At 40.0% G+C, this 18,622-nt stretch overlaps 1 protein-coding gene across 1 annotated transcript in view; it reads right to left on the bottom strand.

Annotated features, from left to right (window-relative positions):
* Nucleotides 1-16,208, bottom strand: part of SCN2A (sodium channel, voltage-gated, type II, alpha subunit) — a 79,173-nt gene extending 62,965 nt beyond the window's left edge. The window contains exon 1 of the mRNA XM_010567438.1: nt 15,957-16,208. The gene's annotated coding sequence lies outside the window, so the exon portion shown is untranslated. The remainder of the gene's footprint in view (nt 1-15,956) is intronic.
* Nucleotides 16,209-18,622: the final 2,414 nt, after the last annotated feature.

Genomic DNA, 18,622 nt, shown 5'->3' on the forward strand with positions numbered 1-18,622 from the left:
AGTTGGAACAGTATGTCCAACTTGGTTATTACATTTCAAAAAATATGGGGGCCACCTAGAAAGAATTCAGATCACAGCAATAAAAACATAATTTATGAGAAAACATCTAAGGAATTGTGGGATTTATTTGAATTCTTTCTGTCTTAATTTTAGATTGAAAAGATTGATGGAAGATACGATGACAGTCTTTATATGTCTAGAAAGCTCTTCCAAGGAAGAGGAGGAATTTGTTTTCTTTTTATCTGGCATACAGGCAGACAGGTTGTGGGACTAAACTGCACAAGAGGGATTTGTTAGGAAAACATTTTACCAGTGAAAATAGAGAATGAACAGAGTAGACACGCCACAATCATTCACGGGCTTTAAGAAAGTCTAGGCCCTGTAAAAAGAAAGACCAGTGATGAGTGAGATTTGTAGCAAAACTGATCAGGATGAGAATCATGAAACTTGTAACAGGCCCTCACTGGTTTAGGGTCTTAATAAGCATAGGTTTCTCATGGTTTTGTGCTGCTCCATCTGTTATGTTTCTCCCCAGGCCTCAAGGGAGCAAGAGCTTATTGTTTATGTATCAGAGAGGCAGAAAAGAAGGGGGGATGATTTCAGTCACTCTTGGCTGAGAAAGTTCTTGAAGAGCCAGGGGGGTGCAGGATAGAAAAAAGTGACATCCCATGCAGGAAAGTCCCAAGGACTTCTTTACAGAGAAAGAGACAAGATTGCCTAAGGAAGCATTGGTGTGGAATAGGAGAGGTCTGCCCCCAGTTTCTCTTTATTTACTTCTCTCTCCTTCCAGTATTTTCTTTTTGCCCTAGCCTGACAAAGAGAAATTAAAACAAGTTTGAAGAGCTATTTCATAGTCCATTCTCTTACTTGCACCTTGCATCACTGCTATTCCTATACATGGGTAAGATAAATGCTGGAAAAAACCCTGTTGTGTCTCAAAGGGCTATAGCCTTTCTGGATGTGTCAGCACTCCATGGCACTGCATGAAAGATTGTATAACATGTGATTGCCCTGTCTGAAGGTGGAAGGTTTACAGCTGGTGCAGTATCTCTGCTAAGATTTATGGTCTCACTACTCCACTGCTGAAATTAGTAGACAGCAAATAAAAATCAATTCTCCTGTGCTTGAGGTTTGTGTGTTTCATACTAGCTGCATGGTATGTTCAGTAGTCAGAGCTCTGACAGAGTTCTCTTCATACAGTATCTATGTGCTGAATTGTGAGACTTGAACAGTAGGTGTTTCTATACAACAAATTTTTCCAAACAGCTCTTAGAAGAGCTATATAAAAATACAGCTTCCTACACATTGTCCAACATTTTAAATGGATGTATAACTAGCAAGTCACCTTTGAAAATGCAGTTTCTGAAAATCTTAAGCCAATATGAGATGGTGCTTTCAGAAGGGACAGCCCCATTCTCCACCCACTGTTAACTCTGGTCATTTCCCACTGTGCTGGCTTGAGCACTTTTGCACCTCTGCATTTTAGCCAGATCAGCTCACTGGTCTGGCTGCAAACTACAAATAAGTGGCCAGATTTCAGACAGATCAGAGAGTTGATCCATCACACTACAAGAAAGAAATTGAGAGGCTTAGTATGTCCTCTCACTTTTAGAGTGCAAAGGACTAGGTGACTATCTACAGTGTCTTCCAAATTTTAGTGCTTCTCCTAAGTGCAAAGCTCAGTAGGCCTTAAGGCACCAGAGTATGAATAAACTGATCTTCAGCGCTCGAATGCTGGAGCTGAACAGAGCTCTAACAATTGTACAGTCCACAAGTATTAGCACAGATCCTGTACCTGGTGTAGAACCCTGTATAGGTAGGATAAAAAAAGCAAAAGGGTTTATTAAAATGCCCAAACACTAGCAAATCTAGGGATCAAATTGGATTAGCATTCAGTTATAGCAGCCTCAGGACTGCTGTTCCAAGATCAGGAGGTGACCTGGATCACCCTCTGCCTTTCAACATGGACATCATGACATCAGGACAGCATTTTATGCAAAAAATATGGCAAGGATCATCTAATATGAAAATAGGTATACAAAGACCTCTATTGGCAAAGTTTGGGGGTTCCTTCAAACCAATTTTCTTGCTCTCTTTAAAACTTATTTCAGGGTACTGCCCACAGGGCTATGGCAAGATGTACTCCAAGGGAGTATGAAAAATAAATTGGTAAAAATCAGTTGATTGTTATCTTTACTTACTGTTAGCCAATAACTGGCAATGACTTGCATTTGGTTATAGTTACATACTCCATTTTCCTCTTTTATCAGAAATGGTCTCTGAACAATTGCTGATTTTCAATCAAATGTCAGTGAATGAACAAAAACCTATTTGTTTTTCCAATAAGAGGCCCTTAAGTCCTTCTTTCTAGCATTAGACAATGTTTTTTTCACTTCATGAAAATACCATTCTCAACTTTTTTTGTATACAGTGAAATAAGCTTTCTGCCAGACTCAGATGAGCTCCTCCGCTGCTCCATGACCAGAGGAAAAAACAAAGAGCAATGCACACCTGAGAAAGATTCAGAACAACAGTTCAAGTTTCTCTTTACAAAAAGAGAAATATACTGTCTCCAGAGCAAACAGCAATGTAGGAGACAAAGCAATTCGAGGAGAGCATTCATCAAATCCCTAATGAAGCTGGCTAAGTGATTAAGGCCTTTCGGCCATCTAGCTGAGGTGGGCTTTTCATCAAATCAGTCTGTGCCCTGATATCCATTGTGAGAAATGTATGCCCACAAGTACATTCTTGTGTAAGTTAAGTGTCAGGCTAAAGATATATCCATTTTTAGTGTGTTTGTGTGGGGAGAGTGACTGTACAACTCAAAGATGTAATGATAACAGAAGTGCCATATGTATGGGATGAGCTAGATATTTCCAGATGCCTGAATGGGAGAATGTGCTGACTACTTATGCTGTTAATAAAACATGCTGTGATTTCTTTCCTGACAAACCAGAACCCCGAGTTTAACATTCCCAGTATGGGCATTATGTAAAGATGTTTAGAATGAAATCTCCATTAATCTTAACTACAGCGCAGCTACAGAAAATTCAATCATCTATAATTTATAATCTTTTGGATAAAAGACACCAGGTAGAGAGGAGATTTTACTATCCCCTAACAACTGCCTAGCAATTTTAGATGAACAACATCAATCATGATTCTGAACCTACCGAGAAGTGACTGTGGAAAATACCGTGCGTTTCCACTTTTATAGCCTCTCACCGTCTTCTATTGCAAACGCAACCTGGAGAAAACCGTGCTTCTTCGGTTAACGCTTACGTAAGCCCAGGTCAGGCTCTGACAGCGAAGCTGGGCCCAGCTCCCCTCAAGTCAAGGACAAAGGGCCGAGGACCCCTCCGCCTCGGTAAAACGTGGCGACCGGCTTCCACTTCAACCCCAAACCGCTTCCACCGGCACGCTCCTTTTAACCTCGCAGGGCCAACAAGCCAGCAACTCGGGCGCTGCGGGAGAACGAGAGGGAAGGCAGGGCGGAGCGCAGGCCGCAGTGCCGAGCCCGCCCCAGCTGCCGGACGCCTCAGGTGCGGCAGCCGAACCTCCGCCCTGGTCCTCATCGCCTCCCGTTGCCACTCCGCGCTACAACGAGGGAAGACGGGCAGCCCCGCGTCGCTCGAAGCGCCAACGCCCAGTGAAAAGCCCGCTGGGGAGACGGACGGGGAGCTGCTGGGTTGTGAAGGGACGCGGCTCCGCAATGGCGGCGCGGAGGTTGCCTAGCAACCGGCCCGGCGGCTGCGGCACCCGCGCTGCGGCCTGGCAGACAGCGCAGCGCAGGGGGAGCGGCGCCGCCGCCGCCCGCGGGCTGCGGAGACTGCCCGTGAAAACCTGCTCCGGGCAGATTGTTTTTTCCAGAAGGAAAGCTTCCCCTGCCTGCTTCAGCAGGACCTAATCACACGGGAGAAGCAGGGGGAGGGCGGAAAAGAGCAGGCATTTAGCGTTGGGTAGCTAAAGGCAGGGTCAGAGAGGCAGAAGTGGAAGGGGGGCTGCCGTGGAGAAGGGGGGGCTGAGGTGAATCCCCCTTTCGGAGTCACCAGCGAGGAAGAGCTGAGGCCCTGGGCCAGCCCCAGCCCGGGCAGAGGCCGGAGCCCCGGCGAGCGAGGTCCCCTCTGTCCCACCACGGGTGGTGCCAAATCCAGGCTTTACACCCAAGGCGGGAAGGAACCGGCGGGATCGACATCCCTCCTTCTGCTAAACGTGTTTACTGTCTGTGGTGGATACAGATAGCCACGCTGCTTACCTACTGTCTGCAGCCGGCCAATCCCCCTTCTTCATGTGGGGGTGGTCGTGGTTTTGTTTTTTTGGTTGTTGCTGTTGTTGGGTTTTTTTTAATAGGAAATGGTGACTGTAAAACCATAGAAACGGACATGGGGAGTGGGGTGCTGGGACAGTTTTTACATCATCTCCGCTTTTAAAAGATGTCCTGATTTCAAGCTGTTGGTATGTGTTTAGGAAAAAATAACCTCTTCCCCCACATGCCAAATAACCCTGAGTTTAGCTTTGGTATAGGTGAGAGAGCATCAGTAGGTACGTATCTAATTTGTAACTTTACAAAATAAAGAGAACCTGAATCTAAACGGAGTGTTCTCTAAATAGGCCTGCAATTGCAAAGATAGTTTATTAGTAACAAACACAACTGCCTCTTGAGGAACTTATTTCTAAAACCAAAACACAATAGACACGGAAAGCGTGAGGACCATCCCACATGGGGGAAACAAACATCTCCACGGATAACATATGAGAATTTTCCTCTGGGAACTGCACTGCCACTGACAGGCTCCCTGCAGCTGCACAGCACCAGCTGCTGAGGGGATCCTGCAGGAGTTAATGCAGCTTGAAAGAAGCATTAACTCCCTGGATATCCATCAGCCTCCAAGGGCAGGATGCCACAGACTGTGTTTCCTCAGCAGCAATACTCATGCCCCTACCTGCATGTCCTACTATGTAGCTGCACCTGGAAACATAGCAAGGTCTCTGAAGCAGGTAGAGACAGCAAAAAGCACAACTAAAAAGCACAACTCCCTTTCCCATGCGTGGTCTCCACCAGATTCTCTTTGCCACTGGAATGGAAGAGCTGGCTTTGTTTCAGGGAAGTCCCACTTCAAATAAGCCGGAAGCAAAGTAATTTCGGTGGTTCTGGAAAATAAGTCATAGAGGAGGTCCCATACTTACTTTTAAATATTCTTTTATTCTTATGATGGTTTGTTCATGGGTTAGCAGTTGTTACTATATCCTTAGGGATAAAGTGCAGATGGGTCCAAGCCAGCTACTAGTTACGGGTTGTCATGTTTCATGATAATTACAGATGAGGCTGGCAGTACTGTTTGTTACCAAGATGCTTGACCTGTCCTGTTCCCCCCCCCCCCTTCCCTTGCTCGATTATGCCAAATTTGAAGCACTGGGGCTAAAATTTTCCATTTTTGCCTCAGGCTGATTTTTGGAGGGAAGCTTCAACTCAAATGATGCAACTATTTCCAAGAAAAAGCTATGCATATGTATTTCTCTTTAAAATGTTATAGCTGCCAATTTTCAAAGCATAAATATGAAGTCTGCAGAACTTTTTGCAGAACAGCATTCTGAATTTTGGACTATTTTCTATTGAAGTGATACCTATAATACTTGCCCAGAGCTGAAAATTTTTGAAAAATTAGCTTGCATATATTTGGAAGACCACCCCAGAGGTTTAAAGGTGTGAATTCCAGAGATAATGCCTTTTCTGTTAAAGTTTCAGCGTCCAGCTAAGGGGATTTTCCTGCAGCTGAAGCCTGGGTCTGTGTGGACTGTGCTGACCTAAGAGTGGGAATGCTTTCGTCTTTGTGTTCTTAATGATCCTACACGTTGGTTATTAAAAAAAAAAAAAGAAAGAAATACAGAAGGAAAAGGGGTGAGGTAGGAAGAAAGGGAGACTTATCTGGGATTAAAGATTGGCAGCAGAAAAAAAAACCTGAAAAGAAATAATATATGGAAGAACTGTTTGCCTGGATAAAGAAATTGTCTCAAAATTATCTGTCCTGGAGGCTGATTGCAGAGACACAAAAAGCACAAAGACTTGTAGATTATTATGACTAAGAAAATCATCTAGGTTGATCAGTTTGACCTCACAGGAAACCAGGCTGGAAAAAAGTGAAGGAAAAGGGAAGGAGAGTAGGCGGGAACCAGTATAACCAAGATAGGACAAAGCAAAAAAGCTTGGACTGAATGGGCAAGACAGGGAATAAAAAGCTGAGATAACTGGACTGGAATTAATTGGAAGGATGGACAAAAAGATCTGAAAATGAGTTTATACAGCACTATAAAGATGACAAGTTCAGAGGTCTGTGAAGTATGTATAAACATACATTCAATAACTCCTGATCACTCATATGGGTACCAATATGGTCTCCCTAAAACTGTGTACAAACATTCCAATAAAAAACACCTATGACTGCAGGAAGGAGGACTCGAATGACAGCATTGAGATCTGCCTTACTTTTGGTTCATTCGTCAGTAGGTACTATAATGCGACATTCACTGTCTTCTGTAGTATACAATATCAACGAGCTCTTAAAAGCAGTGAGATTTGTTTTGGAGGAGACTTCCTTGATTCATTGGTGCTGCACGTGGATTGGGAGAAGTGACTAGTGGGAAGGGGAAAAGGGACAATAACGACATGGGCAAAAAAATACTGTTCTTTGTGTAAGGTCCGTATGCTGTCTTGGAGAACTGGATGTCACCTCTGCCCGTGTCACGAGTAGGATTCGCCTTCCCTGGCATCAGATGTCTGTATCTGTAGGCATCCACATCTAAGCCATTCTAAACTACTTTCATATTCACTGGAGAAAAATGGGTCCTTTAAAAGGCAATTCTACTGACCTATTTTAGATAGCTACCTTAAGGTGAGGCAAGTTGTGCCCTAGAAGTGCCTGTTTCTCTCCACTGACTCTAAAGGGAGAGAGATGAGATGAATCCTACTCAGTACTCAGATATGATGGCAGGCAATTCACTCAGATTGCTCTTTTCATAGGTGGCTACAAATCATGTAGCCGATTACCAGAATGTAAAGAGCGCCTTAATTCAGTGTCCCATAACTGACTGCTCAACTCTGCCACTTACTAACATACTTCTAATGCAATTTTTAAAATGTGAAGTATTTAGTGGAACGTTATACTTCCACACCTCTATATTAAATATCAGCCACTTATTTTGCACCTATTGACATTAGTCCCACTTTACATTTTGAGAAACAGGACCACATGTGGTTTTGGAAACAGAATGACAGATGAAAATATAAGTGGTTTGCATACCAATACATATTAACAGAGGCAGGCTGAGAACTGAATATTCCTGTTATAGTACTTAGCATATATTTTAATTACAGCAAATTTTAATAGTTATGATTTATTACAGTTCTGCCAACTGTCCAAAACGTCACAGTACAGGCATCTCTACAGTTGATTAAGTATGTCTTTTAAATGGAGATGCCACCAGTGTGAGGCACATAAGGCTGGATGTATATTCAAGATTTGGCAACCAAAAAGGAAAAATTAAACCAAACAGCATGAAATTAGATCTCATGATGAATAATATGGTTGGTGACTTGTGCAGAACACACCTGAGTTGTTATATAGCATTTCCCAGACCATCATACAGGAACCATTAGAAAACTTAAGAGCTCCAGCTTCATCCCCACCACCTCCCATGCAAAGGAAGACAGCAAACATCACCACTAGTCCCTGGTGACCTGACCAGCATGTTTATTTCTCTGGGAAATGAAAAGCTCAGTCAGATATACAGCATTAGGAAGCATTAAACAACTGTCTATTAAATTTAGAGGATTTTTTTTTTTCTGAAAGGAAACTGTGTAGTTAATTGGCCCACAATTAAATAGAAATGCCATTAAAAGAAAACCTGAAAGAGCTTGCCAGGCCCAGTTTCTGCTTGCCTTTTATAGTGTCCTGATAACCTAACTGTCATATCAAGATATTAATTGAGAATATTCTGAACACTATAAAAACATCTTTATGGATCAAGTTATCCTGAGGGACAAAGTGCATATGGCAGACATACGCAACTAAGTAAGAGCAGAAAGGTAATGTAACTATTCCATCAAGAAACTTGAAAGGCCTGAGGGAACAACACATATTCATAAATGTAGGATCAGAGGAGATCATTATGAGTGTTTATTCTGACATTCTGCATGGTATGGCTTATAAAAGTCCCCTCATTTAACATGAGCCTCAGCTGGAACACACCAAATTCATGAGAATCCCTTAGTAAGCTGCTTGATGGCAAAGCATTATTACAAAAACATGGGTGCCTTATTTTATACTTAGACATCACTTTGCTGGGTAGTGAAGTTAAGAAAACTCCTGTGCCACTTTTCCTTTTAAGTATGGGAATGTGCCAGAAATAGAAAGCTGAACAGTTATACCATATATCTGCCCCAAACTAATCTATTTTAGCTCCTGAATTTTTTCAGAAGAGGGGGAAAACCTCATCAAACCTCTGGGAAAAAAACCAGAGAACCAACAGCTGTAAAGTTCAATTACTGTCTTTAAAAAAGCAGATGCAGTTTCAAGGCAGCTTTTAAAAAAAAAAAAAAAAAAAAGGAGAGGAGGCTTGTTCATTATAGTATCATTTCATAACTATGGGGAAAAGAAGGATTGCTCAGGGTAATCTACAAAAGTCTAGGCTAAAATACAAGTGCAGCCCTTTGTAGCTGGGTGATTTGGAACTGAGAATTGTTCAGTGGAGTTTGACAATTTACTCCAGTATGGAATAATTTCCTAACTGTAAATTTTCTTGGAGTATATTCCATTTGCGTTTGTTGGTACATGTGAATAAAGGAAGGGAGCAGATGTTGCAAACCTCCTCAGGAGAGTTTTTCCTTTCCCACTATCAGCCAGCAAAACGGGTTCTGATTAGAGGGAATACAAGAGCTCCCCAAAGATTTTTCTCAAGCATTCCTTGCTCACAGTATCACCTGCATTCTGGAGCCATACCACTGCAAGGAGATCTTCCCACTGGAGCCATGCACACCACACTGCTTACCTCAGTACAGGAACACAGGTACATGTTTCAATATTTGCTTTACAATGGATGCTACTTTTTTCTCGTATGAACTGAATTTGTATACCCTCCTAAAATTTCTCTTTTTCCCCCTACACTTGATTGCTTTCCCCCCATCAATCATTCTTATCTAGATTTCCACTGGATATTTCCTTTCCTTATCACCATTTCAAAGCTGTTTGCCCATCTTCACAATATTTATACCAGCTCACTCAATTTCTGCATCATATCCATCATCTTTCTCACTAAGGACAGATTATTTTGAGAACATGTGAATCCTTAAACGAATTTGGAAGTGAGGTCAATATGAAAGCTATAGAATCCCTTTCCCAGCAATGGAGAGTGCTTCTGGGTTCCCAGCCTCTGCCACTCCACAGAGCAAGATATCAGCATGAGTAACAGCACCCAAGTGCCCTATATAATTTTAAAGGTCATCATCTTCATACCCTGAGGCTTACATTCAAGGTTTGTTTGTTTTTTTTTCCCTGAAGGATACTGGTGGAGTAGAGTAACAGATTTCTCTCTGTGCAAAGACTAGCCTGCCTTCAGCTTGGCTCAGAGGGCTGAAGCTTTGCTTCAGATCAAAGATCATGTAATTCATAAAAACTACAGCTGGCAAAAGCACAAATATCTTTTTACAGTCACAAATGTTTTAAAGGCTGTGGAGTGCTTTAAATGTTAACTCTAATGGAAAATATTGTAAAAAAAATCATTTGAAACAATAACTCTTGAAAATGTTCTGACTGTTGCATATGTTTAGCCAACAAAGCTACAAAAGCAAACTGTTTGCAAGATGTAAAATGTTATTCTATTGAAAAGTGACTCTCATAAATGTGGCCCAGTAACACTTACAGTCTATTGCTTCCTAATCAAATTGATTTCCTTAGTAACTTTAAAGATTTGCATCTTACCATTACTACTGACAGTAAAATTGGGTGCTTTCTATTTTGTCTATTAGTATTTTCCAGAAGCCAAATTAAACTTTAGCTCATCCTGCACCCCAGTATTTTCAAAGCGTATTCTCATTGCTTCATTAGGAGAATTGTTCAGTAGTATTATCATGGTACCTAGGAGGCTGTCTGCCATCAGCACTTTTGTGGTACTTCCCATTCTACAACATAGAAACCTGCCCTGCACTGCAAAATCTAACCTGTGCAAACGCATTTGCCATCAGGATGTTTGTGCAGCCAACGCTGAAGTCTCAATCTGGAAACAATTGTGCAGTGTTTGCCTTATGTCTGCTTTCAGGTTAACACAACTAGAGATGGAACATTTTTTCATTCTGCCTGATATCAGTACTTATCTTTTAGTTTCCATGGTTTTATTATTGACTCTCAGTAAAGAGAAAACATATGGAGGTCACACACTCCACAAATAACACCTGTTACACACTCCTGCGATATGACCTTGCGTGCCACAGTCCCAGTTAGAACAACCTCGCCAAAGACTTCTAGGGGGGAAAACTGATCTAACAAAGCTTGCCTTGTGGCCCAAGAGGTAGGATTTTTCCACTGGTTTGCATTTGGTACAAATACTTACAAATAAACAAAATATGATGAATGTACTTTGAGATCAGCTGTCAAATTTCAAATATCCTGGGCAGAGTTCTTGTTTCATAATAGTTGTGGTTGTATAGAAATTTGCCATACACTTCCCTATAAGCACATCGTCTGTTTAGATTCTCAGGTGCTACTTCAGCCTTCTTTTTGGTGGCACCTGTTTATGGAACTCATTTTAAAACAGCAAATTCAGACCACAGTGTCTAGGGAAAGGACACTTCTTTCTGGCCTTGCTCTATCTGTATGCAGTGTACAATGCATTAAGCTCCAGCCACTATTCTCCTTGAGATCACAGACTGTCAAATTTTTTTGCATGCATCTGACTCCATTTTGTATACATATGTGGAATCTGGCTCCTAACGTATATGCGATTCTACCGAGACAAATGGGTGAGTCTAGAACACGGTGTATCGCTTTAGAGAACTTGAGTCAGACTCCTCATTTCAGAGTGAGTCATTTACATTTATCATCAAACAAAACTACATGGGGTCAAAGTCTGCTGAGGATTTTGCAGTTACATTGAGGAGGATGAGACGTGGTGAGGATGGTATAGAAAAGAAATTAATGTATAAATAACACCCATTCAAACAGGAAGACTGTTTCTGCCCCACTCTGAAAGCCTGCTGGTAATAGTTTAACTAAAGCAAAATTTGCACCGCTGTCAGAGGAATGACAGCAGTAGACGTGGAAATATTGTAGCTTTAATTCAGTTAGCTCGTACCAGTGACCAGAAAGCTATGGATTGGTAGGCTAGCAGGCCAAATGAGTAACCAAAATAATCAGGTGGGTTGGTACAGTTCTATAAAGCACATATACTGCCTTTGAAACCGAAGTACTAAGCTGAGAGCTGGTTTACCCACTGCAGTCATGCTTTTTACTGCAGGGTTGAATGGTACCCAATTTTTTTTAGCTACAGCAGGTCATTTGACATCTTCTAAATGTACTCAAAAGCTGCATGTTATTTGAGACCAGACAGGCAGCACCATATGGCATAAAAATCAGGCATCTCCTGTCATGTGACAGGTCCATGGTAGACCACGAGAACACCACTTGCTGTGTGTGCAAAACCTGGACATCCATTGTCTTAAAATGCATGTCTGCTCACATTCTATGTTATCAGTTTGTCCAAATAAGGTAACTGACTACACACTGCATAGAGCAATCATTATCTTATTGAACATGATCCTCTTTCTTGATGGGGGAACTCTCCATTTTTGCCACACAATTGAAGTACTTGTGAGGATCTCCAGAAAGATGAATGAGAACTGGTTAATATTAGCAGTTCAAGAACAGTTCTTCTGGCCAAAATCAGATTCTGCCCACATTTAAGGGAAGCTGACCTAAGAATCAAGAAGCAACTGTGATCAGAATTATAAAAAAAAAAAACAAAAACCCCTAAGGAAACTTCATACAGAAACAATCACTGAACTTCAGATGGAGAGATCTGAAAAATAAGTTATTGCTGATTTTTTAATATTTTTTGAACTTTTTTTCTATGTAGTATGAACAGAGCTGACAGTTTTGTTTGCTTAAGAGTTTCCATCATGAGAATCTCTTCCTAATGCCTTCAGCTTTGCCAAACATTAATTGTTGAGACTGAATTTGTTTACACTCTTGGCCTCATCCCGATTTCTTTCTTTAATGACACTATAAATGGTGAGATACTTCTTTCAATGAAGTTACAAAGAAAAGCTGAACTTGACAATGTGGAGCCATGTGTCCTCATGATACTTCTTATTTCTTTCAGCTTGAATGCTACCAACAACAAAAACTTCACCACTTAATAGAAAAGGTACATTTGTAGTTGACTTATTGGGAAAAGTTTGAAAGTATTATTCCACTAATCTACAAGTTTAGAAACCAAAAGGCAAGAACAATTAATCTATGTTGTTACATTTTTTAATAGGAAGATTTAAAACTATTTTTGTGATTATTTAATGAGTATGTTGGTAATACTGTGACATTAAAATTTATTTCCAGCCATTTTTTGAGAACTTCTGCTACAACCTCTTTACTCTGAATTTTGTCAAGTAGGCTGCTCAGGCAATAAAAGACTTTGAATTTTGTTGCTCCTTTTTAAATTTATTGAAATCTGGTGATTCAGCACTTCTCTAAAATAATTTCTAAATATGCTCAGAAAAAGCTTCTTAGCGGCTTGCAGTAAATACTTACAGAGCTGCCACGTGTTGACTGTGTCTCTGCCTAGCATTAGCAGCCCATTCAGTGTAATTGATAGCAATAGCTGCTGAGGCATCAAATGCTGAAACCAGGAGCAGAAGCAAAGCCCTTCTGCTGGTCCCAAACCATTTAGAGGCAGAAAGAGGAAGCAGCCTAACTTAATTTGGAGATAAGGGTAGAAAAAAGGAACAATAGTAGGTTCAGGAGCAAAAATAATAGAGGTAAAGTTGCAAGCTTGGAAAAAAATAGGAATTTGACCTGAGTAACATGAATATTGTTATTCAATGTTTCTTTAAATTGTCCTCTTTTAGTATTTTGGTCCCAAACCTTCTTTATTGCACATCTTCCCAAACATGCAGTGACTACAGAATCATCAATTTCCTCCTTAGCTTTTTTTATGATTCTTATCTTTGTGGTATTTAATGATTCACAACATCATTTGCCTTCCCTTGTTAACACCTCTTTGAAATCAGGTACATTATTTGTCTTTCAAAGACAATAACAGAAGAACAGGAGATGCAGGCCACCATTGGCAGAAATGTCTTTTAACACAGCATTTCTGAGACTGGTAGGTGTCAGCGAGGGGAGAGGAGGCACAAGAAATGGATTCTTTCGAGTGGCTTCGGGAAGCCTCTAGAAAGGAGACCTCCGGGATTCCCGACGCCTGCTCGGCAAGCCAGGGCCAAGGGCAAAAAGAAAGGAGCGGGAGGACTCTGATGGGCGAGGGGCTGCTCCTGCTCTGGGGGAGTACAGGGCCTGCCGCTGCAGAGGATCCACACTGTCCTCTGGAGAAGTTGGTGTGAGTGTGTGCATGGCCTTAAAACAATGGAAGCAACACAGTAAAATCTTGTTTGTGATTTTCGTACTCCAGCTGAGAGCTGCATGCATAAGAAGGTATTACGGCTGCATTCGTTGGTGCCTAGTACAATTCAAGCAGACGATAGGCCATGTTAGATTTCGGTGTCCTCTCTGTACCCTCAGGGGGAGAGTTTAGGGGCTACTCAGGGGCAGAGCAGGTAGTGACCCAGCAAATCCATTCATCAAGGTCTGCGATGAAGAAATTGAGCAAGCAGCGCTGACAAGGTGACTGCTGCTGGACTCTTGCTCTGGCTACAGAGTGTGTCTGCTGGTCTCTGCTGCGGAGATCTGATGCTTATATGTGTACAGAGTACACATCAATTACAGTAATTCAGATGAACAAAAATAACGAGAAGGCTTAAATATCCCCTAAAATTAAGTTTCACAAAACGTAGGGAGGGCCACTTTTCTCTTAGGGTCAACTTTTGCTTGAACTCCTCCAGAGACATCCGACTTCATCACTACTGAAAGGTAACTGGAACATGCTTTGATATGTTATAGCCATTTATGTGTTTGTATTTCCCAAAGACTGATGTTCACAATTAACGTGCTAAAAATCTGTAAGAATTCAACTTCAATATTTTCCTTTAAGTCTTGTAACAACTCAATGGATTTTCTTTTTTATTTTTTAAATGTAGAAGTAAATCTATAGCTTGTCTTTGAAGCTATATGCTCATTTGGCCTACTAACTGCATTTTATGAACACTGCAAAATTTCTGTGCTTAAAAAAAGTTATTCTCTCCTTGAGCATTGGTGCAGTCTAAAAAAATCAAGAGAACAGAGCCAGGTACTTATACACTTGCCTAATATTAAGAATGTGAGTCATCCCATTGACATGCCTGTTTGTTGTTGAATTGGGGCCTATAGACATAAGAGAACACCATTTCTTTAATGCATTTGTCACCGGAGGAAATTGCAGATCATTTGGACACGATTTTTCATCTTTTCTCCAGATCTGTTCAAGAATGGATGATCCTATACCATCTAGTAAAAATATCTTCAGAACTACAATAGCTGAGCCATATCCATATATACATACTGTAAACATTGATCAGAAAAATAGAACTAAGCAGGCAACACACATAGACAGCAAGAATGCAGGTGAACCTTCTTAACATTTCACATGTATGTAAGGAAACATCTAAAGCCAAGGCAGCATCTACCATTCAAATCCCAACAGGCAGTTTTCTGTTGCTTCACTAATCACCACTAAAAAAAAAGAAGTTTACCTTTACACAGGTGTGTGAAAATTTTGATTAAGTGCTTTCCTACTTACCACCTTATAACAAAAAGCACTAATTACACATTTTTTTTCTCATATACTGGCTACTGAGCCCTTTCTCTGATCTGTGACTGTGTAAGTCAATGTATCTCTATGTTGTTTTTCCCAACTAAATAAATTATTGCTGTAATTAAGAGAAGGTAAGAAAAAAAGCAGAAGGTTTGAAAGAAGAGTCAGGGGGTGCTGCATGAGCTTCCCACCTCCTGAGTCATTCTGCTGTCTCTCCCAGTGTGTATCATGCATCTAGAAAAAAACAGTGAAAGGAGAATTTTTTCCCCTCTTTCTCATGCAATATGGAATGCAGTTTTTACAATAAAAATTCATTCTTTTATATATATATTAAACAATTCACAAAACACATGTGTTTCATATGATATTTGCAGCAGTGCAAAACCATGTTTAGTCACAGACAAGTCCTCCATTCTGTCTTCCATCAGGGAGAGGCTGTTTTGAGAGATGAGGGAGGGGAGAATCCTGTAAATCTCTTATGCCTCACGGAAACAAAATGATGAATTTAGGAAGTAAAGAAAGCCTCTGACTGAAGATGGTATAAAGAAGCAACAGCACATTTCTGCATTAAAACTGGGCAATCCCAGGGATGTATTTGTATGCTTTAAAATACACTCCAATTTGTATTCTGGGTACAGCACCAACATAGCCTCCACTAGAAAAAGAAAACACTTGTGGATGACCACCTCAAAAACCAGCAACAAATTACCACACTTAGGATGAAAAATACAAACTCAAAAGTAATTCTAATTATAAACATAGAATCTTAAAAAACCCCATAGCACCAGAGAACTCCAAAGAAAAACAACATTTTTTGTTATTGTGCTAAGACCTAATTAAATACGATGAAAAATCCATGCAGTGGCAAAGATGGCTATTATTTCCTCTCCTCTTGCTCTATTAATATTAATTGAAAACTAGGTGTGGCACCACAACAGAAGAATCTTGGTACAAAACAACTGGAATTTGTTGCCTAAGCATTTTAATTAAATATCATGTTGTCTTACCTGATTAAAAGAGAATTACAAATCATGGCATAAGAAATATCCATACACTTGTAAATGATGAGGCTCCTTCTACTGCAGGTTCAGGTTCCTAGGCAAAGATGCTTGTAAACTCTTAATTTCACTGAAAGGAAAAAGGAAAGAAATGAAGAAAGAACCTCCCCGTCAAAGCAACAAAAGAACCTCTGCAGTATTCTGTAGTCTCTTCGCCTGCTTCCTGTTTTGAGATTCACTCTTTGAATCCCAGCAGCGATCAGAAAATTGGTTATGGGGGGGGAAAAGGAGGAGGGGGAGGAGAAGAGATGAGGGGGAGGAAACAAGGAGGCAGCATATTACGTGCTAGCTCCACCTACTGGCAAGGAAATGAGCTCAGCTGGATTCTTAACACCCTATCAAAACTGTATTTTAGTTTTAAATCGCATATTAGCCTTTGATTATACAGCTTTAAAATAAAGTAAGTGTGTTAGGACTAATGAATGCTTACATATTTTTAAAAATTGGTTTGAGATTTAAACCGCACAGCTTTTGGGTTTGTTTTTTTTTATTAATGAAGTAAGTATTTCAATACATCTATATAGAAATACTTGCAGAAAACTCAAGGTTCTGCCAGGTATCTTTATTTTACTATGTACTAACGCACTTTATGTTTAAAAATACAGAAGTCATTCTTTATTCAGAAGCCACCACTACAAAACACTAGAAAATAAGGGTGCCTGCTTTTTTCCCCTTTGATTATTGATTCTGCAAAATATAAAGTACATTTATACCTTTATTGAAAGCCAGAGGAAAAAAAAATGTTATGTAAGACAAAACGAATGGATGCTTGGATTTAGCCAGGACTATTTTGCTCAAGAAAAAGTTTTTTATGGTGATCTGTTTTACTTATTTTCATCTAAGGCTCTCTTCTGCATTTTATAGCATCTTGAAACTGCTCTTTGATACTCCGGATACCATTAGTTATAAAAAACTAATATGCAAGTTGACTGCCTCACCCCAGCTGTCTCTAGCCACAATTCCCGTGACAGCAATGTTGGATTTACTGTTGCTAAAGGATGCCTTATACTGAAATGCTGTAAAACTGAGTGTGTCTACTTTTATCTCTCAATTTCCTTAAAAGTTTTTTTTCACTTACACCTGCTCTGTCACATCAAACAGCTAGCAGCCACCTGTGTGCAGGGCTGGCTCAACAACTCTCAGCTGTGGAGGGAAATTTCATCTCACCAAAACATGGAGTTTGGCAGAGGAAAAACTGCAAGAGTTAACTAGGAATGGATCTAGATGAAAACCATGTAATTTTAAATTAGGATCCATGATCTAACTCACCACAAAAATCACTCATGTCAACACAGGGAAATTGCTGGAGAGACTGTCCCTGTCTGTAGCAACTCATATTTGTATCAGCTTAAACCATTCATAACGGTTATCACAAACCCTTGGAGTGTCAGTTCTTCAGGAAAAAGATCAATTTCTATGCTTGTTCAATCCCTACAATGGGATCTTGGACCATGAAAGAACTCCGAAGTACTAAAATAGTTCAAATAATGATAGTAATAGGTCAAAATACCTATTGTGTGAGCATGGACTGAGCGTTTTAGAAATCCTATTATCACAGAAACATACACTCTCATTTGACCTTGTTTTAAGGAAATTTGCTCTAAAATACTATTTTATATAAAAAATACTATTTATATCCTGAAAAAGGATTTCACTGAAAAGTATGGACAATGTTTCCCAAGCTACTGTTAAACGGAGGGGGTGGGCGCTGTCCGTGGTGCTGAAGCGCACCTCGGCATTCCACGAAGACCTTGCACTTCAAAATGGCCGGAGTCCAAAGTGCACGTAACCTTAAATACTTTTGAATGTACTTTGGCAACTTTGTATAAATACGGAAATGCACCGTGAATGGATAGAGGTCCACTGTTGGCCTAAATTGGTGCAGCTGATATTCTAAAGCCTTATTGAATGTACTTTTCACAAAACAATCATTTCATTGGAATAGGTAACATTAAAATTTCGAGTATGAATTTAATCTAACTCATAAACAAAACAAGATTTTCTATGCTATCTAAAAAAAAAAAAAATAATTTGAATTAATAAAATCTGAAAGATTAAAAGTGAGATAAAAGTATTACAAGAAATTTGGAGCTTGTATTAATCTGTATTACTTTTAATAATACTAATATATTATTCTTAGCTGTGAAGTAACCATTTAGCTAAAGAAGTACTGAGAAGAAGCATACATTTCAGCTCCATTATAAACACTATTTTCTCTCTCCCAAACTCAGAGAAAGTTTTAATTTTTATTTTTTTTATTCTGTAATCTTAATCCTTCTACAGTCTGTCACTCTCGCTTCTTTAATCTGTAGGTATATGACAATTACATCTTAATGGTAAAGCTCACTGGCAAAGCTAGCTTTGCTTTTCTGAATCCTCTGTGAAGAGTACAATAAAAATTAAGTATGATAATATCTCACATATACCACAAAAAATGCCATAATAAGTCGAAGACAATAAAAAATTAACTGCTGAAATTCACAGGAATTTTCTAAGTTTACATTTTCTTACAAAAACTGCGTTTGTCAGTGGCACATACTTGCCCAGTTACAAGTATGTGAGAAAATACAGAATTTTTCTATGAAAAATTCAGAAGAGCACTGTGAGAATCAACA

This window comes from Haliaeetus leucocephalus, unplaced genomic scaffold, assembly GCF_000737465.1.
Source record: "Haliaeetus leucocephalus isolate CR32 unplaced genomic scaffold, Haliaeetus_leucocephalus-4.0 Scaffold1, whole genome shotgun sequence".
Taxonomy (NCBI): Eukaryota; Metazoa; Chordata; class Aves; order Accipitriformes; family Accipitridae; genus Haliaeetus; species Haliaeetus leucocephalus.